The following is a 26,542-nucleotide window of genomic DNA, read 5'->3' as shown; positions in this document are numbered from 1 at the left end:
GCTTATAAGTTGCATTACAAAACAGCCGATGGAAAGAAAATTAGCTATTTTAATTTGACCCGTTCTGCCAATCAAGAAAGAGCTACCTATAGGACACCCAGAAATAATTTTTAATGATTTTGAACCGGTTGAAAATTATTACTCTTATCAAAGCCACTGTGTAACTGCCACATAAATTACATCCGGTTCTCCCTTACAGATGCGGCGCTAAACTCATGTTCCCCCTTATGTCAAACCTGCGCACATACAGTAAACTAAGCTATGGTCACACGGATAATGGGAGGGCTCTTTCTGGGTGTTGGGTCAGTATTGAGCTTTTTAAAAGTGATCGAGAAAGGTTATGTAGTACTCAAAGTTGACAGTTTGTCATTTTCTTGAAAGGTCGGACAAGTTGTTTAGCGAATACGTTAAAACGGTTTTGCGTTTGAAACGATAAGCATCGGGTTGCCCTTTAAAGGTCAGCGATGCTGGAAAAAAAGGCTTATCTCTGTGAGTACTACAAGAAAGAGGGGATTCAACTTGACCCGTCAATGAATTGTCATAACCCTGTCCAGCGGGCTATAAACAAGCTATTGTTAAACTGTTGTTTAACTGATAATTTGAAATATTTCACATTCATCTCAGATGATGTAGTGCTTGTCCAGTATCAACTGCCTCAAGACACTCCTAGTACTACTCGTGACATTAATGTGTTCATAGGAGCGTTCACAACGACATTTGCCAGGTTGAAATTGTACAATCTGATGGACAAAACAGGGCGAACATTTGTTATACTCTGACACAGATAGTGTTAATTTTTTCTATCCAGGACGATGACGGGATGCCACTTCCCGGTGATCTGACGGATAAAATAGGTGATGCCGATTTTATTAGTGAGTTTTGTTCCAGCAGTCCCAAGTCGTACATTTACAGTACCGCTGCCTGTAAGGTTTGCATGAAAGCTAAGGGTATACCTCTGAATGCTAGAAATTCTCAAGCAATAAGATTAGACACACTGATTGGTCTGGTTGAAGGGTGTGACATCCGGTGATGACACTCAATATATTTTAGCACAAGCTGACAACATTTTCAAGAATAAAAAAAAAAAAAACATCTCGCGCTGCACAACAAATCAATCGTTAAAAAGTTCAAGGTGGTGTATAACAAATGCAGACTTCTACCCAATTACATGACTCTGCTTTATGGCTTTTAATTCAATGAACAGAGGAATGCATGAAGCGGCCGATTTTAATTTCAGGCTTCAACATCGGTTTTCATGTGTTATGAGAGGACCATGCAATTCTGCAAAGTCTTTTTTTGTAAAAATGCTTTTGGAAAATACTGTAAATACGGTTTCTAAAAAAATGTATAATGTTTTTTTTTTTTGTATGACTGTTGGCAACCTTTGTATGTTGAACTGCTTGAATTGTTTGAAGTTAAATTTATTGAAGGTATACCTCAGAGTCTGAATGATGATCATCTAGTACCACGTGATAAAACAAACTTGATTATCGACGATATGATGAAAGAAGCAAGTTGAAATTCAGAGATTGAAAAAGTTCTAACAACACGTCCATCATCGTAAACCCTCTGCAATTCTTATTGTGCAAAATTTGTATAAGGCAAATCCAGCAGAACCATCAGTTTGAACACATTATTTAATTATGTTTAAAAACCCTCGTGATGCAAATCAAGTTGCGGTGCTGGGTCGTCAGATGTATCCTGGTAACACAAAATATTTTGTGCAATGTTATCAAGATGCCGTCAAGAGTCCCTGAGCCTATCTCATGATAGACTATAAAGCTAAAACACCGGAACAATTCCAAACAGGATTGTTTTCAGATCACCAGGGCCCGGTTTTTCAAAAGGTTTAATCCGGATAAAATTGATCCAGATTTAGTAATCCTGTATTTGCGATCCGTGATCACGTAATCCAGCTTACTTTTTGAGCCAGTTTTTCAAAGCAACATCAGATTGGATCAATCTGATCCGGATAGGAACTTTTCAGGATCACTAAATCTGGATTACCAGTGCTCAATCACAATGTAGATAAATAGATAGGCCTGTGTGAAGAGCAACAAGTAGAATAGCCAGTGTGGGGTCAATAAAACTTTATTTTTATTTGAAATGAAAACTAAGAAAATTTTATAAATAATAAAATAATAAATAATAAAAACAAGAAAAACCCCAACCCATTCTCTTCCAGCAGTCCGCTCATCTGAGACCTACAACACTGTACATTTGAGGATATTTATAATAAGTTTCAAATATAGATGTAAATAAGAAAGAGCAGCTTGTCTGAGCGCAGCCTTTACGACTTATCTGCGAGTCTCTCAGATCGCGTCTTTGATCGTTCATACTGTGTGATTGTCACTCACGAGCAGCGATTTGCCTGTGATTTCAGGCATTTGTCGGCGATTTCTCAAAACCTGACGGCGAGCTAAAATCACGCAGTCTGAACTAGGCATTAGGAGGCGGATCTAGAGTCTGGTCTTGGTTTGCTGCAGTTTGGTCAGAGTCAGTTGTTTCTCTGCCAGATAAAGCTGTGCTTCTGCTCTTTCAGTCTCTTTTTGCAATTGTTGAAAGAGATTTTTAAAATCAGTGATTGCCATTCTTTGAATTTTTTATTTTTTTTAGTTATTCTGTAATTATTGCATGCATCACTAATAAATATTCTAAAAACAAAAATATTTTCCATTGTGATGAATATATATATATATATATATATATATATATATATATATATATATATATATATATATATATATATATATATATATATCAATTATTGACAGAATAAAATGTATTGTTTTGGTAAATTTTGACAGTTGTTTGGGGGATTATTTTATGGGGCCAAACTCTTTCTATTTTGCTGTAGGCCTATACTATAAGGCTAACTACGTTAAAGCCAATAATCACTATAGCCTGACAGATAAACAAATAAAATTAAAACCTTATAAATCAATAGTATATCTCGTAAGACACTGCGTGATCCAAAAATAGTATTATTTAATACAATTTTTAAGTTTTTATTACATTTTGGGCATGAAATCCATGCTAAATCCACCCTTCTAATAGGATCAGTTTAATCCAGGTTTTTTGGATCAAAGTAATCCAAATCCCACAAAAAAGGTCTGAAAAACCCAAACTAAAGGTTTGATCCAGATCAAAACCAAGATTAGATTACGTGATCTAATCCGATTAGGTAATCCGGTTTTCCTTTTGAAAAAAAACATTTTTTAAGATTTGATCCAATCCCTTATCCAAAATCCTAGTGGATTACTTTTGAAAAACCGGGCCCAGGTGGTCTAACTTCAGAAAAAAAAGTAGAGCGTAACAACGACCCATGTCCGCGAGACTATGAGCATCTACCAGTATTGAACATGTTACATACAGATGTTACTACTTCAATGTGTTCCTTGTGCCGCCATTCATGCCGCGGCGACGGCGGTACTTGATGCGCCAGCAGCATTTGACCGCTGGGTGGCACTTTAACCACAGATATTCAGCTTTGCCTTTTCACAATGCTAAACAGACTGTTCTGTAGGCGTAGCTTACTGTATGTGATGTGATGTGTTCAATTAAAATATAATTTTAATTTAGTTTTTCTGGTAATAGACATGCTCTTACACTATACTATGCTGTAGAAAAGATACATGGTGAGAAGTCAAAAAGCAAATATAAGAATTAAGTTATTAGCCTTCAGTGGCCGATTAAATTGCGTTGGGGTGAAAATAATGTTTTGATTTCTTTGACTATCATGGCAATGTTATAATCTCAAATCTTAAACGTGCGCATATGAAAAACAGCAAAATAATATAGATTATCCTGCCGGTAGAGCACATCACCTCACAGTTGTGAACTTGCGATCACCTCAACTTACATTTAATTTTTTTTTACCTGGTTTATTGTAAACTTATTAAGTGCAAAGAGGATTCGTTTTGGAAAATAGAATTGAAGAAATGAAAGACAACTAAAATGAAAGCACAAACATTCAGTACAAATAATTAGTCTTAAATAAATAAATAAATAAATAAATAAATAAAGCAGTCTTTTAGTCTAAATATAGAGAGATGTAGTGTTGGCTATTTTGATAGAACTAAGACTAGACATGTTCATTTATATTTTTAATTTACGTTTTTATTTACATTTTCGTTGTTGATTATATTTACGATCTCATTTTATGTTTCAATTATAGTACATAATAATAAACGAATAATGAAAATAAATGAATAATGAAAATATTACATAAATTAAGTCTGGCAGGTTTATTTTTAATAATTTAGTTTCAGTTCCGTTTTTTTGTTTCAAAACGTCAATGTTCTGCTTTAAAGTATAACTGTTGTTTTGTTTTGTTTTTTTACTTAATGGCTCAGTATGTTTTGTATTTTAATTTCATATTCAGTCACCTTGCATATGCGTGTGAAATATAATGTCGCATAACCGCGGAAAAAGAAGAAAAGGCTGTCAGTTAAAGCTAATTAATCAAAATTGGCTATATTAAAATACAGCATTTATGTTAATACAGGCAGAGTGTGAACAAACGGCTAAGATATGTGCTTGCCTTTTAATGCATTTAAAAATATTTGCGGCCTTTTTATAGGCTACAGGGTCCGTGTATCATCCGTTCATTTGATTATTCCTTTTATTACAGAAAACGAAACATCAGAAAAACGATGAATATTTCGTTTTTCGTATTTCGTTTTTTGGGCGTTTCAGCACCGCCTACATGTGTAAAATGAGTTTTAAAGTCGTTTATCCGTTTTCCTACCCTAAACCAAAAAACGAAAATCCAGCCAAAATCTCGTCTTTTCGTTTTCTCGTGAGCAAAAGAAAAACGGAAAAACGGCCGTTTTCTCTATTTCCTTTATTCCGTTTGAAAATGGAAAACAAATGAACAAAACGTACAGGGTCCGTGTATCATCCGTTCATTTGATTATTCCTTTTATTACGGAAAACGAAACATCAGAAAAACGATGAATATTTCGTTTTTCTGTTTATTCTGTAGGCAGAAAAAACGGAAACTCATCTGTTATTCTGCTTATTAACTTAAAACGAAATATTAAAACAAACACAAAACCAAAACGAAATAATGAGTCAAAAAATGGTCCGTGTACGGTCCGTGTACATTTTGTTCATTTGTTTTCCATTTTCAAACGGAATAAAGGAAATGGAGAAAACGGCCGTTTTTTCGTTTTTCTTTTGCTCACGAGAAAACGAAAAAACGAGATTTTGGCTGGATTTTCGTTTTTTGGTTTAGGGTAGGAAAACGGATAAACGACTTTAAAATTCATTTTACACATGTAGGCAGTGCTGAAACGCCCACTTTCCTCTAATTGGTCAACCAAATCTGCGCTCGTGACGTCACCCTCAAAATAAAAGCCTTACACGCAGGCTTTTAATTATTATTATTTAATTATATATAAACAAAGTTTACATATTCTATAATTTGAACCACACACAGTTAGCAGGCTTACATTCATTGCGTATGTATAAATTAAATAAAAACGTAAATCAGCAGTATTCTTAGACATTTGTCATTAAAATAAGGTCATAGTTCACTGCCAAGCTTCTTGCTGCTGTGCACCTGATGCTGAGCAAAGATAGCCATTTCCGAGGAGCACCTGGTTTACATGATTGTTTCAGAGCAAGGGCTTTATAATAATAATAATAATAATAATAATAATAATTATTATTATTATTATTATTATTATTATTATTATTATTATTATTATCAGTTACTAGTGTTTTTATTGTTTGGTGTGTTTTTTTTTCTTTTTAATAGTTGTTAGCAGAACCAGAATAAGAACACTTTGGGCCCTGCTATAAAAACAAAGGGTACCATTTGTTTTCATTTATTTCTTCCTATTTTAATTATATATTGTAATTATTTATTTGATAATTAATACTATTTTATTGCAACGCCAAAGTAGGCCTGTCTTATTATTTTTTTAAATTAAATTTGCTTTTATTGTAGGCTAGATGGCAGGCTTTAAATATTTTAAATAACATTTACTCATAACCTTACTAATTCGAGAGCCGAACCTAAAAATGTTTAAGTGCAATAAGCCTGTACAATAAAGGGAGCCGCAATGCATATTTCTAGCGCATTCTTTCACTCAACAATTATTGCTGGAATAATGAAATAAATTTCAAATTAACTAATTAAACACATTTTAGTTGATAAAAAATTGTGTCTAGTAGTTCCGACAAACAGATGAGCTCGCTACATGTGCGTTGCGCTAATAATTTGACATTTGCTCTTCTTGAGAAAGTGCTACAGCGGGCCCTGCTATTTCACATATAAGGTTAGTGATACGTATTTTAAATTAGTATTGCACATTATTCATTCATTTTCTTGTCGGCTTAGTCCCTTTATTAATCTGGGGTCGCCACAGCGGAATGAACCGTCATCTTATTTAGCAAGTTTTTACGCAGCGGATGCCCTTTCAGCCACAACCCATCTCTGGGAAACATCCACACATACACACACACTTATACATTACGGACAATTTAGCCTACCCGATTTACCTGTACCGCATGTCTTTGGACTGTGGGGAAAACCGGAGCACCCGGAGGAAACCCACGCGAATGCACCACACTACTGAATTAGACACACAATCTCAAAAAAAAAAAAAAACTTGATGCTTATTTACATTATCTAAAGTCATTTCTTAAGAGGTAGGATCTGTTGTTGTATTATATATTTTCGTTTTAATATGCAAATAATTTTCTTTAATTTGTAATAGGCCTATTGTCCCTCATTGCATAAAATAACCAGCCTTTGTATTCAATATGTTTGTAAATTGTCCATCCAGTTTGACGCAAGCTAAACAACATTTTGGCCTGTTTTGCTTATTAAATGAGTGATTTTCACGGAGAAACAAATCATCCATCCACACAATTTTGTATAGGACCTGTGTGAACAAAAATATGCACTTCATCATAGCCTATAGGAAAATGTATCTGTTTAGAACCAATTTTGTGTTGTATAATTAAAAATATTAAAAATACAATAAAAAAAAAGGAATAACATTTGAAGTGCAATGCTTCAAAGATCCAATATGCTGCATGCAGAGCCAAAACGAAAACTGGTTTGTTTGTTTAATAAAATAATAATATGAAATTAAAGTGAAATAGTTCCATAACCTGTATTATAACTGTAGTCACCCTATGACAAATCATCCGTTGCGCCGGTCAGTTTCACCTTTAATCAAGAATGTGCCAGAACCAAATGAGAATATTTACAGATTACCTCAGAATGAGACCTCGGTCTGTGAAGGATGCAGAACACAGAAACTCGTTGAGAATGGAGATGCATGTTAGATGTTTTATATCCCTTTAGATATTGTAAATAAACAACAAGTTTTTATAGAGATTGTGTCATGTCTTTTCTTTGACGCACGCGATGAACAGCCCCGAAAAGGCGCCTTTATTTAGCCTGTAGCCTAAATAATAGTTTAGATTTTATTACATATAATGTTCCATTACTTTAAATGTATAATGTTTTTTAATATTTATGGATTATATAAAATATATAGTTTATATAAATGCGCTCTGATCATTCAAGGATCATAATGCGTTGCATATTCTTCTTATTCTTCATTGATCCGTAAATTGTGTATTTTATGAACTGATCGTTTATAAGGACTAAGCTATTAATAACTGTAATTCCTCGAATGGAAAAGTCTTGATTAAAGAAAAAGAGAACTTAATTCGACATATGCATATATGTGCGCTTATTTCTGCGCGCATCGCGCGCTTTACCGAATTATCTTTTTTATTTTTTATGCACTATATGCATCTGGCAGCACCGAAAAGAGCAAATGCCAAGTTATTAGCGCAGCGCACAGACAGCTAGCTCGTCTAGTCTGAACCAGGGGTTTTCAAACTATTCATTGCACACCGATCCCATTGCATTTTATTTAGGATAAACCACTTATTTAAAATTAATTAATTAAAAGGTGCGTACTCTCCAGTACACTGAATTATAGTGTCATAATATTTAATAATTATAATTAAGATAGACACCTGACCTACATTTAATAAACACTTTATTTGCCATACTCTGTTAATTTGAAGTTTAAAGTTTAAATCATTTATGTTAAACTTAGATTATTTAAAAACTTAAAAAGACTTAAATTTAGTCATTTAAGACATTTTAGGTCATAAGTTTACATACATTGACCGTTGCATTTAGTAGGCCTATTCTGGTCTAAATAAGCTTTTTGCATCTTAGGTGTTTACACACACAAATTAAGCAGTTTATACGTACATTTAATGTTACTTTGAAATTACTTTTGATGCAATAAATAATTCTAAATAGTTGAAAGTGTTAACATATTCTTGAAATGTAGTTATTTTATAACTATGAAATTTATTACTAAACAAAGTGAATCATTATGAATTTGCCAAGAAATAATCCACTTTACCACTGTAAAGCAATGCCCCACACTCACTAGAACGGTAGAACCTGGACTGTATATGTTCTGTATGTAAAATAGAGAAAATAAGCAAGATGCGCAGTCTCATGCAGCCTTAGTGAAATATAGCGCGTCACAGCAATGAACTAAAAATAAAACCACCCTTGAAATGCTGGCGATCTTAATTTTTTCAGCCTACACTGACTGAGAATAATGTTGCACTATTTTATTAACAAATAATTAGAATGTTTTTTTTTTCCTTCAACACATTCATCATTACTTTTGCCTGTGCAAGTTTTTTTTTGCGCGCGCTTGAGCGCGAAGGCATCTATTTTCAGGTGCAAGATGCCACTTTGGGTGGCACCAGCACACTCTGCCACACCTGTGGCTATGTCCCTGCTACAATAATAATAACAACAACAACGACAAACTAATAAAAAAAATAATAATAATAAGACAGGCCTACTTTGACGTTACAATAAAAAGGTATTAATTATCAAATAAATATTTACAATAGGCTAAAGGCATATATTAAATTAAAATAGGAGAAAATCCAATAGAAACAAATGGTACCATTTATTATAGCCCCATGCAGGGTCCAATGTGTTCTTACAACCATTGAATAACTAAGTAAATAATAATAATAACAATACTAATAATAATAGGCCTAATAATAGTAATAATAATAATAATAATAATAAATTATTATTTTTTACAGAGTAGGCTATTATTTAGGCCTACAATAGCTCTGAAACAATCATGTAAACCAGGTGCAGCTCGGAAATGGCTTTCTTTGCTCAGCATCAGGTGCACAGCAGCAAGAAGCTTGGCAGTGAACTATGACCCTATTTTAATGACAAATGTCTAAGAATACTGCTGATTTACGTTTTTATTTAATTTATACATACGCAATGAATATAAGCCTGCTAACTGTGTGTGGTTCAAATGATAGAATATGTAAACTTTGTTTATATATATATAATTAAATAATAATAATTAAAAGCCTGCGTGTAAGGCTTTTATTTTGAGGGTGACGTCACGAGCGCAGATTTGGTTGACCAATTAGAGGAAAGTGGGCGTTTCAGCACTGCCTACATGTGTAAAATGAATTTTAAAGTCGTTTATCCGTTTTCCTACCCTAAACCAAAAAACGAAAATCCAGCCAAAATCTCGTTTTTTCGTTTTCTCGTGAGCAAAAGAAAAACGAAAAAACGGCCGTTTTCTCCATTTCCTTTATTCCGTTTGAAAATGGAAAACAAATGAACAAAATGTACACGGACCGTACACGGACCATTTTTTGACTCATTATTTCGTTTTGGTTTTGTGTTTGTTTTAATATTTCGTTTTAAGTTAATAAGCAGAATAACAGATGAGTTTCCGTTTTTTCTGCCTACAGAATAAACAGAAAAACGAAATATTCATCGTTTTTCTTATGTTTCGTTTTCTGTAATAAAAGGAATAATCAAATGAACGGATGATACACGGACCGTACACGGACCGTACACGGACCATTTTTTGACTCATTATTTCGTTTTGGTTTTGTGTTTGTTTTAATATTTCGTTTTAAGTTAATAAGCAGAATAACAGATGAGTTTCCGTTTTTTCTGCCTACAGAATAAACAGAAAAACGAAATATTCATCGTTTTTCTGATGTTTCGTTTTCCGTAATAAAAGGAATAATCAAATGAACGGATGATACACGGACCCTACAGGCAACTGGTGTATAATAATGTTTTTTTTTTTTTTTTTTTTTGTATGGTAAAGGACAATGCACATTATGTTATTGATGTAAACTTAGGCTAAAACTTACCATTGATAAACGTGACCTACCTCAAGCAGATCACTTAAAGTGTAATAAAAATAATGTTGCCCAGGACAAAAATGAAGTCCCGCAAGTTTATTTTTAATAATTTAGTTTCAGTACTATTAATTTTTTTCTCAAAACGTCAATAGCACCTTCAATAATCTAAACATTAAAGATGGACCGCAAGATGTGTTGAGTGGCTATGTGGTGAAGAAAAATGGCAAAGCTAAGTGTGATTATTGTAATAAACTAATAAGTTATAAAACAGAGTCCCGACCAACAGGACTAAGCATATGCGGTTGGCTCATTCTTCACGAATATAGAATTAAAATTATGGCGCGTTAGGTTCATTGTGCATCCCGCAGGTGCAACCAACAAGGGTTGTGCATTTGAGTTTAACTTTTTGAGCGTTATAAGCAGCTCGTTGTTAGTTTTTATTTAAATATATCGAGCGCATTCTCTCCGCCTCCTCGTTTATAACCAGCTGGACACGCCACTGAAGCAGGAGAGACACTCCGTCGTTTATAATCTTAGCTGATGTGTCGGAGTCGAAAGAATATATCAAAGAGGAATGTTCTTTTAACAGTCCCGATATGTTTAATCTTTTTTCCCTGTCATTTCTCTTCAGCAAATTATATTTTTAAAGCTGCTTGATTCTTTTAAAACCGAAAGCAGAGCCCGTCAATTGGTGTTTTTTCATAAGATACTCCTTTATGAATGTTTTATTTTATAAGTAGTCTTTAATGTGCTTTTTAATAATTTTATTTTATTCAAAGCAGCACCTAAAAGCGAATTTATCCTCAAAACGTGGCATGAGAGCGATGCATGTCATGTGTCGCATATTGCCTTTTTTCTGATCTTTTTGCATAAAGGTTTTAATCAAAAGACAGGTAATTTAATTACTTTCGATGTGCTAAAATATTTGTTAAATAAATGTTATTTCAAAAAAGCATATGCAATGTGCTCTGACAGGTAAAAATTTTGAATGCCAAAGGATTTTAGATATGCATATACAAGACTATGTAGTATATTAACATCAACAAATTAATAAAATAAGTAGCAAATGACAGACAAGTTGATAAAAACAGAGATTATCTCTAATTATCAGAATTGCAAGATTAAAACAGCTGAATATAGGCCTAAATAATCTAAAAAGCAACTACTGCGCGCTGATATTATTCTTCTTTTTTTCCGAACAACGAACAATTTCAACCGCGGGGAGATACCGACAGCTTGATTTGCAGTATTTTCTAACATGTTAGAAGCGGGCAGCGGGCATCAGCTAGCAGTAAAGACGGGCCGGCACAAAAAAAAAAAAACATGGCTGCCGGTGGAGAAGCGGCTGTGCCCTCAGCAGCTGATTGAGACGGAGCTGCATATCCTGAGTGCACTAAATACTCCGAGATCCGGGAGAAATTCTACCCGATAATCCAACACATACAAAACAACTTTGAGTCCCTGTTGAACAGAACCCATCTTACTGGGGGAGTGTGTGTGCTGCTGTGTGTTCACCCAACAATACCCGCTCCTGTCTCCAACACACAAATACTACTGGAACTCTTTATGTGGACTTACTTTTGATAATAGGCTACTATTATTACCTTTTTCCTGTTTAATGTTATCAAAAATCTATTTTTATTTTTATTATTATATTTTTATTTTTTATTCTATTTTTATTTTTATTAATCATTTTTTTATTATATGTTATTTTCATATTTGTTTGCACTACTGCCCTTTTTGCACTGTCTTGTTTGTGAGACGCGCACTGCTTTGGCAAAACGAATGTACAGTTACTTGTCATGCCAATAAAGCACCTCAAATGTGAAAATAGCCTAGGCTAGACTTAATTTATGTCCTGCGGCAAAAATATTTTTTATTATAATCTGCTTAAAATAGGTCAAATTATTATTATTATTTTTTGCTTTTGCTGAAGCTGCATTCAACTTAAGCTCAATGTCAGCAATGTCTTTAAATAAATAATATATCTAGGCCTATTTTCATTATTCATTAATTTTCATTATTCGTTTATTATTATCTACAATTGTTGAGACATAAAACGAGATAGTAAACTATAATCAACAACGAAAATGTAAGTAAAAACAGAAATAAAAACAAATGAAAATGTCTTGTCTTAGTCCTGTCAAAATAGCAAACACTGAACATCTCTCTATATTTAGGTTAAAAGACTGCTTTATTTATTTATTTATTTATTTAAGACTACTTATTTGTACTGAATGTTTATGCTTTCATTTTAGTTGCAAAAAGATCAGAAATTGATCTCGCACGCGCAGGGAAAAAAGGCAATTATGCCACACATGACTTGCATCGCTCTCATGCCAAGTTTTGAGGATAAATTCGCATTTAGAAGCTGCTTGAAATAAAATAAAACTATCAAAAAGCACATTAAAGACTTTAATAAAAAAATTAAAACATTCATAAAGGAGTATTATGGAAAAAACACCATGGGCTCTGCTTTCGGTTTTAAAAGAATCAAGCAGCTTTAAAAAATATCTAATTTGCTGAAGAGAAATGACACGAAAAAATAAAAATAAAAAGATTAAACATATCGGGACTGTTAAAAGAAAATTCCTCTTTGATATATTCTTTCGACTCCGATACATCAGCTAAGATTATGAATGACGGAGTGTCTCTCCTGCTTCAGCAGCGTGTCCCGCTGGTTAAACGATGAGGCGGAGAGAATGCGCTGCTTAGTGAACCTAACGCGCCATTATTTTAATTCTATATTCGTGAAGAATGAGCCAACCGCATATGCTTAGTCCTGTTGGTCGGGACTCTGCTATAACTTAGTTTATTACAATAATCACACTTAGCTTTGCCATCGTTCTTCACATGTTGACACTCGGCACATCTTGCGCTCCATCTTTAAACAAATGTTTACATTATTGAGGTGCTCTCCGGCGGCGAAGTTTCTGGCAGAGTAGCGAGTGAAAAAATGTGCTTGCAGAAATTGGAATCAAAATTTAAATTATATATAACAAGCATCGTATTCTTTCTAATCCTCGCCCAGTTTTAATACAAGTTGTTTTTATATTTGTGGCTGTGAAGTTTATTAAGAATATATATATATAGCCTACTTTATTTTTTTATACTTTAAGTGATCTGCTTGAGGTAGGTCACGTTTATCAATGGTAAGTTTTAGCCTAAGTTTACATCAATAACATAATGTGTATTGTCCTTTACCATACAAAAAAAAACAAGAAAAAAAAAAACAATATTATACATAGTTGCCTTTAGCCTATAAAAAGGCAGCAAATGCATTAAAAGGCAAGCGCATATCTTAGCCTTGAGTTTGTTCACACTCTGCCTGTATTAACATAAATGCTGTATTTCAATATAGCTTATTTTGATGAATTAGCTCTAACCTTTGACAGCTTTTTCTTCTTTTTCCGCGGTTATGCGGCATTATATTTCACACACATATGCAAGGTGACTGAATATGAAGTTAAAATACAAAACATACTGAGCCATAAGTAAAAAAAAAACAAAAAACAACAGTTATAGCTACTTTAAAGGAGAACATTGACGTTTTGAAAAAAAAAAAAAAAACTGAACAGAACTGAAACTAAATTATTAAAAATAAACCTGCAAGACTTAATTTATGTCCTGCGGCAAAAATAATTTTATTATACTTTTAGTGATCTGCTTAAGGTAGGTCAATTTATTTTTCTCAGTGTTTCACGTACTGTACGGCAATGTCTTTAAATAAATAATTTATTTAGGCCTATTTTCATTATTCATTTATTTTCATTATTCGTTTATAATTCGTTTATGTACAATTGTTGAGACATAAATGAGATAGTAAAATATAATCAACAACGAAAATGGAAATAAAAACAGAAAAAAAACAAATGAAAATGTCTTGTCTTAGTCCTATCAAAATAGCAAACACTGAACATCTTTCTATATTTAGGCTGCTTTATTTATTTATTTATTTATTTAAGACTACTTATTTGTACTAAATGTTTGTGCTTTCATTTTAGTTGTCTTTTACTTCTTCAATTCTATTTTCCAAAACGAATCCTCTTTGCACTTAAAAAGTTTACAACTTAAAACTTTTGCACTTAAAAGCGTGTTAACAAATTTTAAATGATTAATGAAGGAATTATAATGCTTTGACTTATTGTTTAATATCATTTACAAGCACAGTAGCTGTATGGGCTATTTCTGTCCGTTCGCATCCCGTCCCTTTGCGCCCCCTGGCGGCTCATTCACAAACTGCGGTCATACACTAAAAACAGAGCGGCACCTATTTCAAACGGCGGCGGTACCAGCCGCGGCGTTAATAGCCACTTTAAACTCTCACCTACTGTAAATCTAGTCCTAAACAAAGACGACTTAATCTACAGTCAGAGTCTGGTGATCTCATTTTAGCGCTGTGTGAGCTCGCTCTCAACATCCTATACGGAGATATTCCAATCAACAAACAGCAATACAAAAAGTTGATAAAGAAGAGGGCAGAGATAAAATTCCTTGCTAATAAAAAAAAAAAAAAAATCAACATAGTGGCTAGGAAAAAAAAGTCTTTAATCAGACTGGTGGATTTCTTTTAGCGCTCCAAAGCATCGCTGTACCATTTATTTTAAGCTTGATCGCGTCCATGCGGGGGTAAAGGATGGAGTATGCTAAGAAAATGTATCTCGTACCTCAGAATCAGCTGGATAAAATACAAACAACAAGCGCTCGCGAGAACATTCAACAGGTCAATGAGATCGATCTTTATACGGCTATAAGAAATATTTTACTCAGGACTGATTTGTATCAACGTGAAAGAGTCAAACTTTACTCAAACATCTTAACCAGATATTTAACAATCGTTAAGCTTGGCGATCGTAAGAGTAGTGTTTTAAGACTCTCGCTACCAACCCCTGAGCACCATCATAAAGTTAACTGTCGAAACATACTGAATACAAGTCCAATGATGATTTGTGATGTCTGAAGAACATACCAACATAACGGGTAAAAAACAGCAAGTATATATTAGACAAAATGTCTGACGCTAAAGATCTCAGCTCCTGGTCTGAGTCTGGTGAGTTTGTGTTTAAGGGAAGAACCATACCTGATTCACACATGCCTGATTTAATAAACAACGTTGCAGCACTGAATCAAGTACGGGCTGACAGAAGACCTAAAGGGTGGACAGAGTTTCTTCAAGCATGCGCAGAATTGAACATTCCTTTTTCGACTGTACCAAACCAACACGTTAGGAGCAAGATTATTACTTTTAGTAATGTTTATTATTACTAAAAACAAACCTATTGACGATGATTAGCAGACTCTGCCTCCTAAAAAAAGTCGTAAATAGAGAAAAACACATCAGAGGACACAACTGCTAGATGAGGACATGTTTAATTCGCCGACTCACGTTAGCAGTCGCTGGTTGGATTTTTAATTGTTTATGTATGTTTGTATTACTATCTTGAAATAAAATTTAACAAAACAGATGAGAATTGTAAGATTTTTTATTTGTCATTAAAATAGTTCATGCATCATGGAAGAATTACAAGTCTGAACACAATGGGTACACAAATACATGTTATCACTGCAAACAATAGATTTGATTTTTTTTAACAAAAAAAATTCCACCATTTTGGCATTTTTAACATAATTATCACTATACATATTCATCACATGGTTATAGTCACGACCCCTAGACAGATAATACAAGAAAAAAAAAAAAAACAGTGATGACCACACACACATTTGACATAAAATCCTGGATACGTTTTGTAGAATATCTTGTCACTGATTTTTGATGGATATTGGAAATCCTTCACTTTCCGGTTTATTGCCAAAACTGTCAAAAAAACATCCTCATATTGGCATGGGTTTCCTTTGGGTGATCAAGTTTCCCCCCAACAGTCCAAACACATGTGCTATAGGGGAATTGAATAAGCCAAATTGGCCGTAGTGTGTGTGTGTGTGTGTGTGTGTGTGTGCGTGCGTGCAAGAGTGTGTGTGGGTGTTTCCCAGTGTTGGGTTGTGGCTGAAAGGGTATCTGCTGCAAAAAATATGTGCTGGATAAGTTCATTCCGCAGTGGGAACCCTTGATTAATAAAAAAAGAAAATGAATAAATAAAATCACAGGGCAAATTTCCAATGAGGTGTTGAATGCTGGTGCTGCATACTGTAAATACACCTACACTGTCCAGGAGTCCAGCAACACAGTTGTGTCCACAACTAGGTGCAGCGGGGGCCATTATTCTTTGGGGGCCTAGACCCAGTGGTGGTAAAATCGCAACTTAAAATATGTTTTCTCGAAAGTATAACCACTTGGAAATTAAAATAAACTGTCTTTTATTGCAATCTGTGTAAACAGATGCAGTTAGTCTTTCTTTTTTACAACTCTCCAGCACTGATTTAGCTGACGTTATGTTTAATAGTTTGGTACACTTGCCTTAACTCAGCTGCTGTAACCTAGAGGAGATGAGAAAATACCAATGAACCTAATTTAAAATTAAACTAACGATGACATCAGGTACTACCCAATCAAAAGTAGGAAATGAGGTATCTTCAGTAAATGCGTGTGGGATGATTTGCATGAAAAGCTACTTTTAAAGAATTATAAAATTATGAGACAAAACCCGTCCCGTATTGATTCAAAACAGGACGCGCAATTTCATTCTTAAATACAGGACTATTACATATTTTAAGGGACGGGTGGCAACCCTATCCACAATATCTGAAGCTTTTTTATTTTTAAAATGGTCATAGTAAACATAGTTGAGGCCTCTGTTGATCTATTATTAGGTGTCTTAAGAAAACTGGTGGTATTTGTAAGATGAGCGGCCTGCAGAGGAATGGGTAAGATCAACACTATGCCGATATATCGATATATAGCCGACAATATCCACTGTGTTGACCCCTGATAAATAAGGGACTAAGCTGAAAATGACAACCGAGATGGTCAGGTATAATTGCCCATACATACAATGTTTCAGTGTGTTAGTTATATTTCAGTTATGTGTATTATTTAAAGTAGCCCACAGGCTGTTTGTTTGGTGACACATTAAAACTTATTTTAATTCACATTTCATTTAAAGGCTCATGTTTAGGCCTAGTGGCTATTATTAGATGTCTATAAACAATGATTTCTTTTGTTTTCAATTGATGTTTAGTTTGTGGTCTTGTCCTTCATCCTGAACAGGTTTACACTTTTCAACAATATTTCTCTTAAACCTTTTTTGTATCTTCCTGGTACTTGTTTTAGTTAAAATAAGTTGAAATTATTATATGTGAGACTTACAACACATACGACACAAGTATTTCAAAGCTAAGGTAAGACTATTTTGTTTGGATTGTTTTTGGATTGACTTTTTCCCTAAGGCCTACCAGACTATCAAAGTGTCACATTGTGATATATTTGTTTTAATTTATTAAGTTGTAATTTGTGTGAACCTTAATCTTTTATTTTATTAATAAATATTCATCAATGCTCAATGCCATTTTCTTCCCATTGTTCCATAATCCTATCATTTAAAAGTTATGTTGGCAAAGCGGCTTCTCACCCCGTCTTTGCTGTGGCTCTTTTTAAGTGAAGTTTATTCATAAACAAATTTCGAGAGGATCACGTGCTTATGATTGTTTGCAGCTGTTCCAACTTTAGCTAATGACTGATTATCCTATCAGACGATCCTTAACTCACTATAAATAACCAGACTTTTCTCATCTCAATATCTTCGTCTTGAAGAAATCCCCCCACCCAACCCTACTTTCCCTCCTTTCAAACGGGCGTCACGGTGGCCAGCGATTAGCGCTGTTGCCTGACAGCAAGAATGCCCCTGGTTTAATTCCTTTCCAAACCAGACGGCATTTCTGTGTGGAGTTTGCTCGTTCTCCTCGTGATCACGTGGGTTTTCCCCGGGTCCTCCGGTTTCCTCCCACAGTTCAAAAACAAGCACTCTAAACAATTAATCCAAATACTTTAGCTAAACTCTGAGTACACCTTTCAGCATACATATGTGACGCTTAGCTACAATAAGCAAGAGGGGGAGTCATCGAGATCTACCTGAGCTCAAACTCCCCTCTTGTCTTGCAACGGGAGGGAGCCCAGGGCTCGAGGATCTTATAAGCTCAGGGCTCTCTCCCGGGACAGCACGCCAAACTAGCTTTACTATCAATCATCAGCTAAGTGTGAACTCTTGAAAAGGGTTTAGTGAAATGAGTCTCAGGTGTTGGTGATCAGTCTAATTGCATCCAGGTGCTGTGAGTGCTCCTTTCCCAGGATGACGCTATCCATTGGGAGACCTGCTGCAAAGTTTTTAATGTCGAATTTTATCATTTGTTTTTATGGTATTTTTGTACAACATAAAACACATGTACAACCTTAAACATGTTACAAATGACATTCCCATTAATAATTACATTAAAAAATTAATAAACCAACGATTAGGGGCGAAGCAGTGGCGCAGTAGTTAGTGCTGTCGCCTCAATGCAAGAAGGTCGCTGAGTCGAGCCTCGGCGCTGTTGGCGTTTCTGTGTGGACTTTGCATGTTCTCCCTGCGTTTGTGTGGGTTTCCTCCGAGTGCTCCGGTTTCCCCCACACTCCAAAGACATGCGGTACAGGTGAATTGGGTAGGCTAAGTTGTGCGTAGTGTATGAGTGTGTGTGTGTGAATGTGTGTGTGGATGTTTCCCAGAGATGGGTTGCAGCTGAAAGGGTATCCGCTGCGTAAAAACTTGCTGGATAAGTTGGCGGTTCATTCTGCTGTGGCAATCCCGGATTAATAAAGGGACTAAGCCGACGAGAAAATGAATGGATGAAACCAAAGATTAGTTGACATTGCTTTATTGAACAGCTAATGGTTGAGAAAAAGCTGCGGTTACACTGCACTTTTCTCCCCATAGACTTCCATTCATACGCACGTAAATGCGTCAGACAAGAAACGCAAAGTCTTGCATCAAGTTTCAAATTTTGCTGCGTCGGAAAGTTCAAGCTTGGTGAACTCTGACCTGCAAAATTGCATCACTTGACTCCATAAGACCAACAGAAGATCATAGCATGACTTCTCTGGCCAAAAATGTTAAATATAGACAAATATTGCTCACTTTTTTAAATGTCTAATCATCTTGTTTAATCTCTCCCCTTTTCACAGCACTGTACGACAGAATTTCGCAAGCTCAAACTCTAGTGTGACCCCAGCTTTAGACAGGGACAGCCCTAGTAATTTGTAACAATGTGTTTAAACAAAGACCCTACACCACCAGACAACCAAGATCCCATGAAATCAACAGTGGATTTTTTGTTCTTTTAAGTAGTCAATGATGCCACATTCTTAAATCATTCTCTAATTTACAGCATGTACATTGGATTGTTTCATGTTTGTACATTGGATTGTTTCATGTAACAAACTCATTAGCCACGTTTCCACTATCGCGCCTAAAGCGAGCGAGCCAAGGCCAGTGGCGTTTCCACTGTCACTTCCGGGGCCTAATCGGGCCAAAGCGGGACTTTCTTGGGGCCAGCGGCCAGCCTTTTTCGTTCCGCCGAATACCTTGGGCCAAAGAGGGCCAGCCGGGGCTTCGGGGCAGAGTGAAAGGAGAGGCGGGCACAGTTTTCCGATCGCACACGAGTACATGAGCCAAACACATAACAAATAAATAAATAAGATAAAGAAAACATCTGGAACAAATTATAGGCTGGGGTCTTTTTTGCATATGATCGCCCTTATGTTTCTCTTTTAGATGTAAGGTTGTTGCATAAAATGATAGTTTTAATAAGTCACTTTTCTTTGCTGCATCTCTTTGATGTTTCAATAACGCATACTAATCTGTACACCATATTAAAGACACAGCAGACAGTAAAGGATTTCAAGAGGTTTTGTTAAGTTTAATAAGTGTGTTTTTGCACGTTTAGATGCCTGTGCGTGTGTGAGACCGAGGAAAAGAGCGCTCCATTCATAGCTCTGTTGATGCCACGAGCGGCTTTTTTGTTTTCTTTTTATTGTTTTAATTTATTTTGGAGATAATACACTATAAAACAGCTCAAAACAATAGTGTCATATCGAGATAAAATAGCCTAAGCTAAATAATTTAAAGAATTACAAATATCAGATAGGCCTATAATAAAATCACATTAAATAAATAAACCAATATAAAACTAACAAAAGCTATAGCTATAACAATTAGGTACTATATCAAACTGTTTCAAATTTATATTAAACTTTCATTTTTCAAAAAAGACTCTTTGAAAAAAAGATTTTCTAAAAAATAAATAAATAAACACCGGAGAATGTTTTAAATATTATTTATAAAGTATTTGGATACGATGATATTAATCAAATCATGCAAATAGAGCATTTTCGGGGTGAGTGAACGCAGAAACTAGGCAACCTTTTTTTTCTGTCTGCAGCGGCGCAGCACTTTTTTGACGGGGAAAACTGCAAATTCAAAATGTGTTCTGTGTCCTCAAACAAGTGTGTTTGTTTTTATATGACGTGGTAAAATTAAAAAAGGAAATTTTAAATACATAAAGCTTTATTAGTGCATAGCTGCTGAGCGCAACGAAATACAGGCTGTATTTTATTACGTGCTGCTCTTATGTGCTGAAACACTGAACACTTTCCTTTACTTAAGATATAATAAGCAACATCTTTAAATAAAGGGAATCATCCATTAAGTGTCATAAAGCCTATAGGGGAAAAAAAAATCATGTTTCAGTTCTCTCCGGAGCATTTGGGATGCATGTTGGACAGCGTCTGTCTAACTGAGGATGTTATAAAATACATTTTATATCGAGTTATTAACGGAGAATTTTATATATGTGGTGTTATATTATGGATGTGTGCGCTCCCTGTGCTGCGGGTCCCTCCGTTGGTGGCGAGACCACTGGATTTCGATGCCAGTCGGTCGGCAAGTAAATGAATATGATGAATGAAAACACACAGGCATGTGCGTATAGACATGCTGTACTACTGTACAGTAACGTGTCATTTGTTTGTTTTGGTTGTCCTAATTTTAATAGTTTCGTGATGATGTGCTTTATCTGCATGATTCTCGCTGAAGTGGGCGGTTTGAGTGACGTTCGATTCAGGGGATGTTCTGGGGGCGGGGTTTGCTGACGCGCTGCAAGCTACTAGCCCCACAGTGGAAACGCGACATGATTTCGGCCTCACTGCTCAACCTCCCAGGCGATTGGCCCGGCCTGGCCCGATATAAGCCCTGGCTCGCAATGGCCTGATAGTGGAAATGCGGCTATTGGTTACCCAAAAAATTAGCCTATAATGTACTCACCCTCATGGTGACTTTTATTTTAAAGCTTCCAAATGCTGCCAGGGGTTTAACACATGTCTTCTGAAGCAGATCTATGGGTTTTTAACAAATATTCAACACAAATAATTCACATTCACAGCTAATGGGGGAGGCCAAATGCACATTTTGCGTGACTGACGTATAAGACATAGGACAGGTAGCCATTGTTAGAGTAATATACTGAATGAGATTATACAGTATTGCCAGGCCAAGTGATTTCTTGTTTGTCATTGATTTGTGTGATGAACAAATTATGTGGTAGGTGGATCCCGCAAGATCTATTTCCGGTAGTTCCTCTATGAATTCCCCTTATGTTATTTGTTATATATGTCAGTCACGCAAAACATAAATTGATTGGAGTTTATAATTTAATAATTGGCAATATCTTTGATATAAAAACACATGGAGCTGCTTCATGAGACATGTGTTAACCCCCTGGAGGCATATCAGTTAGTTTGATAAAAGATTTTTATACAGAATGAAGGAGGAAGGATAAAATGTAAAACTCCAGCTGTTTGTCTAACAGAAAAAAGGCCAAATACGTTGAGGATGGCTTAACAGTGGGTAAATTATGTGGTCATTTTTAAGTATTGGGTAAACTATTGCTTTAAACCGAAGACTGAAATTGAGTTGAGTTTCATGAGGTCTTTAAAACATATTGTATATAGGTATTTTAAAAGAATAACAATTTTCCATTTGTTTTAAAGATAAAAATTCGGTTATCTAGACGTAAGCAATTAAAACAATACAAGAACTTGAACATTCTTACTTTTAAACAGAAACATCTTCAGGCCCTTCATCCTTAATAGTTTCTGCAGATGAAGTTGAGTCGGTCAGTTTCAGGACGGCTGATCCAGGTCTGATTTCCTCCAGACTGAACTGCTCCAGATCTCACTGTGGGCTCACAGTCCTCCTCTGATGTGCCGTTCCCTGGAGCCCAGTTCTGATAGCACACGGTCTGTCCACTCACCCAGAACCAGATGCCCAAAGCGCAGGAGTGACGTAAACCCAACCACACCGCCTCAGTAGACGCCAGTTTAACCACGTTCATCACACGACGCTGCGTCTCCACTGACTGAACCGAGACCAGATCCACATGATGCTGTCTGCAGTATCTCAGAGCTTCAGACCACGACAGATTCTGCTGGATCACAATCAGTTTATCTGGACACAAAACAAAGCAGAAACTAGAGAGAGACTGATCAACAACAACATGCAGAACAAACACTGTGGAGGAATTTGACATGTCAGACATGTAGAGTCAACTTTAAGAGATCTGGAGCTGATGATGGATTGAGTGTGTTTGGAGGATCTGCTCACCTTCATGACATATAAAAGGATACTGCCAGGCACAAGGAACATCTGCCCAATGTCCCTGAGTGTTCTCCTTTAGCACTGTGCAGTTTTCATGACCTCCACTATTATTTGGTTCAATGGTATCCCAGTATCTGAATGAGGAGTTGCTCTGATCTGACCACTGCCATGAGTCTCTGAACAGACCGATCCAGACTGCAGATCTAGATGAGTTTCTGTCATTAATGAACTTCTCCAGTTGTTGATTCTCATTCTGGTTCCTCACACTGACCAGATCAGTGTGATTCTGTCTGCAATATTTCTGAGCATCTCTCCAGTTCATGTTCTGATTGACAAACACCAGTCCTGTGCTCACTTTAAGAAAATTAAATAGAAAACAATAATACATCAAGTTAACATTATTATTGCATTGACTATTAAGCAAATGACTATTTTTACAGTGTTTTTTAATATATATTTATGAATATTACAATGGGATTTGAGGTCATTACATTAAGAGCTGAAATACCACAATTCAACCTTATTTCAGATGTATGTAAAACATTACTCGTTTGTATTCGTTTGTATTTTTTTACACTAATGTATAATGTTTACTCTTGATACATTTACTTTTCATTTGAATTATCTTTAGTTAATGAATGTTTGTTATTGTAGGGGTTTGTACTCACTATTGTAGCAGATGAAGGATGAGATGGTACTACATGACCAAACATACCACAGTCCATTTATTATATAAGCACAATCATGACTGCTGTTTGGTTGTCCAGATCCCCAATTCAGAAACAGTGTAGAATCACCTGAAGACCAATGCCAATTATAAACACTCTTCTTCTGAAGACCAATCCAGACACGTCCATGATTCACATTCACACTCTTGTTCAGCTGGATCATGTCGTTCATGTTGTCAACAGTGGCCAGATCTGTGTATTTCCCTTTGCAGTAACTCTGAGCTTCAGTCCAGGTCTTGTTCTCATTTATAAAGTGATACTGACGCTGAACACATTCAGATATGGAGCAGAGAGCTGTGAAAGAGACACTTTACTTTAATGCTTTTCAGAACAGAGTCAAACCTAATGAAACTATAAACCATAAATAAAACTACAAACACACTCACCAATGAGGAGAAGAGGGAAATATAGAGTCTGAGCCATTTCTGAAGAAATACATTGACAAAACATTTTAGCTTCGTAACAAGATTCATAATCATTAGCATTATATGTCTGAAGTGTGTTTGTGTGTAAATACTGTAGACGTGAGTAGTTCTTACCTCAGAGTTGGTGTGTTTCTGTCCTCAGTCTGATGTTTCTGTCTGCAGCTTCAGACAATGTGATTATTCTATATCCGCTCTAATCCTTTATTCATCACATCAAACTATTTGTTTATTACTCTAAACAAAGGCCTTGTTCATTTTCTTCCTCTTTCACATGTTTTTGCATATGTCCTCTCTGTGTAATTATGTACTATTATGCAAGTGTGTTCATTTAAATGTGGAAGAGAGTTGAGTCTGTATGTTCGATAATTCATATTTCCGTAACGGCTTCACAGGTAAAATCCAACTCAACATTTGCATCTGTTTTTATTTACTTTCCATGTTCTTCACCTTCAATGATCCTGTGACTGACAGCATGATTTTCCCTACAACACAATATTTCACATGAATTATATGCCCCCATCAGCCCAACATCCATATTGTGTCCTAACTACACAATTGTGTTTTGAAATGGCTGTTTCTCTGCTGATATTTACATTTATAGCTACACGGTCAAATGTGTAAATCCATGAATGGGTATTCTGAAGTGAAATAAGGGTTTCTCATGAGAAGGTAGAGAGGAATGAAGGATAAGGAGCTAGGGAACAATGCACACTGCATTGGGACTGTGTCAGTCAGAACACAGATCATGCATGGAGCTCTTCTAACGAGCTGGTTATGTAAATCAGCTGTGTTAAATAAGAGAAACATGCAAAATATCCAACACCATGGCACGAGGGCCAGGACTGAGAAAAGCTGCTCTGTGGGAATCAAGACCAATGTAGCACTCAGGTCATGCTAACACCCGTGCCACAGGCCTCGCACCTCTCCCAAATATCTCAGCCCCGTCCTACTTGCTATGCCAACATTATTCAAAACAGCTTCCCTTCCCTACTGAAAAAAACAGCTTAAACCAGCCTAAGCTGGTTTTAGATGGGTTTTGGTCATTTCCAGGCAGGTTTCAAGCCATTTCCAGCTGGGTCTCAACTGGTCAGGCTTGGAGATGACCAGCTAAAACCAGCTATGTCCTGACCAGCTAAATGGCCCAAACCCCTCGAAAACCAGGCTGTTCAACCACCTTAAACCAGCCAACCAGCCTTTCAGCAGGGTTATGTTAAGCAGTACAAAGAAACTCAAACAGGTTCAAAACAACCCTGCTGAAAAATCCAGCTTAAACCAGCCTAAGCTGGTTGGCTGGTTTTAGCTGGTTGACCAGGCTGGTTTTAGAGGGGTTTTGGCCACTTCCAGGCTGGTTTCCAGCCATTTCCAGCCTGGTCTTAGCTGGTCAGGCTGGGAGATGACCAGCTAAAACTAGCTTGACCAGCCTAGCCAAGCTGGGAGTCCAGCCAAAACCAGCTATATCCATCTTAAACCAGGCTGGTCAAGCTGGTTTTAGCTGAATTTGGCTGGTCAATTTCCAGCCGGACCAGCTAAGACCAGGCTGGAAATGGCTGGAAATCAGCCTGGAAGTGGCCAAAACCCCTCTTAAACCAGCCAACCAGCCTAGGCTGGTTTAAGCTAGATTTTTCAGCAGGGAAGTGAGAAATTAAATGATTACAGAATTGATTTAGGGGGTGAAAATCTCTTTTGTTGTCCACTAGTCAGCTAGCTAGGAAACAAAACATTAGTGTTACAAAAATAAATATTTTTTAGAAATTACATGAGGGGTGGCACAGTAGCGGGAAGCGTATTCACATGTAAAACATATGCCAGGAAAATTGGCAGTTCACATTTACATTTAGCACTTTCAAGAGTTCACATTTAGCTGATGATTGATTATAAAGCTTGTTTGGCTTGCTGTCCCAGGAGAAAGCCCTGAGCTCATAAGATCCTCGAGCTTGGAGCTCCCTCCCATTTACAGGCCGAGAGGGGAGTTTGAGCTCAGGTAGATCTCGAGAACTCCCCTGCTGTTTGTAGCTTGTAGGGATTGTTATAAAGATATAACTACTTACTAGGAGCATGCCTATAATGCCGATTTGATTTGCACAAGAACGCGTTCCACCACAATAGAGTCCATTTTGCCTCACATCACACAGAAATTGCAGGTCTACTGCTGTCTAGTTCATTAAGTTTAGTTGTGCTATGTTATGTCTTCGGTGATCAACTTGTGATTAACTAAAACTACATAAACAACCTCAATGAGGCAGCAGTAGACCAACAACTCCTGTATGCTGCAAAGTAAAATTGAGTGAACTTGGTATTTTGTCAATTGAATCTTGTGTGTGCTGAAGAGATGAAGATGCAAATCTGTCTAGCAGCAATGTAAAATTGTGGCACATATTCTCAATGAAGTAGGCTACTTCATACAAACAATAACGTTGTTTTCCAGCCATGGTAGATCTCTTTTCCTTTCCAGGTAGATCTCGAGAACTCCCCTGCTGTTTGTAGCTAATAAGCAATTAGGAATTGTTATAAAGATATAACTACTTACTAGGAGCATGCCTATGGTGCCGATTTGGATTAGTCAATTAACTTAAGTTGCATGTTTTAGGATGGTGGGAGAAAA

The 26,542-nt window shown here is 36.1% G+C and overlaps 2 protein-coding genes and 1 long non-coding RNA gene across 4 annotated transcripts in view; 1 reads left to right on the top strand and 2 right to left on the bottom strand.

The window, feature by feature from the left end:
* si:ch211-225k7.4 overlaps nt 1-26,542 on the bottom strand; it is a 494,418-nt gene that overhangs the window by 153,458 nt on the left and 314,418 nt on the right.
* Nucleotides 1-26,542, top strand: part of slc12a10.1 (solute carrier family 12 member 10, tandem duplicate 1) — a 98,686-nt gene that overhangs the window by 3,509 nt on the left and 68,635 nt on the right. The gene's annotated exons all lie outside the window — the stretch shown is intronic.
* Nucleotides 23,758-26,542, bottom strand: part of si:dkey-88n24.3 — a 285,177-nt gene continuing 282,392 nt past the window's right edge. Inside the window, 2 exon segments of the long non-coding RNA NR_186752.1 lie at nt 23,758-23,809; nt 23,902-23,940. This is a non-coding gene — a long non-coding RNA (si:dkey-88n24.3).

Source organism: Danio rerio, chromosome 7 (assembly GCF_052040795.2).
Source record: "Danio rerio strain M-AB ecotype USA chromosome 7, GRCz13ab, whole genome shotgun sequence".
NCBI lineage: Eukaryota > Metazoa > Chordata > Actinopteri > Cypriniformes > Danionidae > Danio > Danio rerio.
The sequence above is the reverse complement of the archived record's forward strand: the minus strand, read 5'-3'. Positions and strand labels throughout refer to the sequence as shown.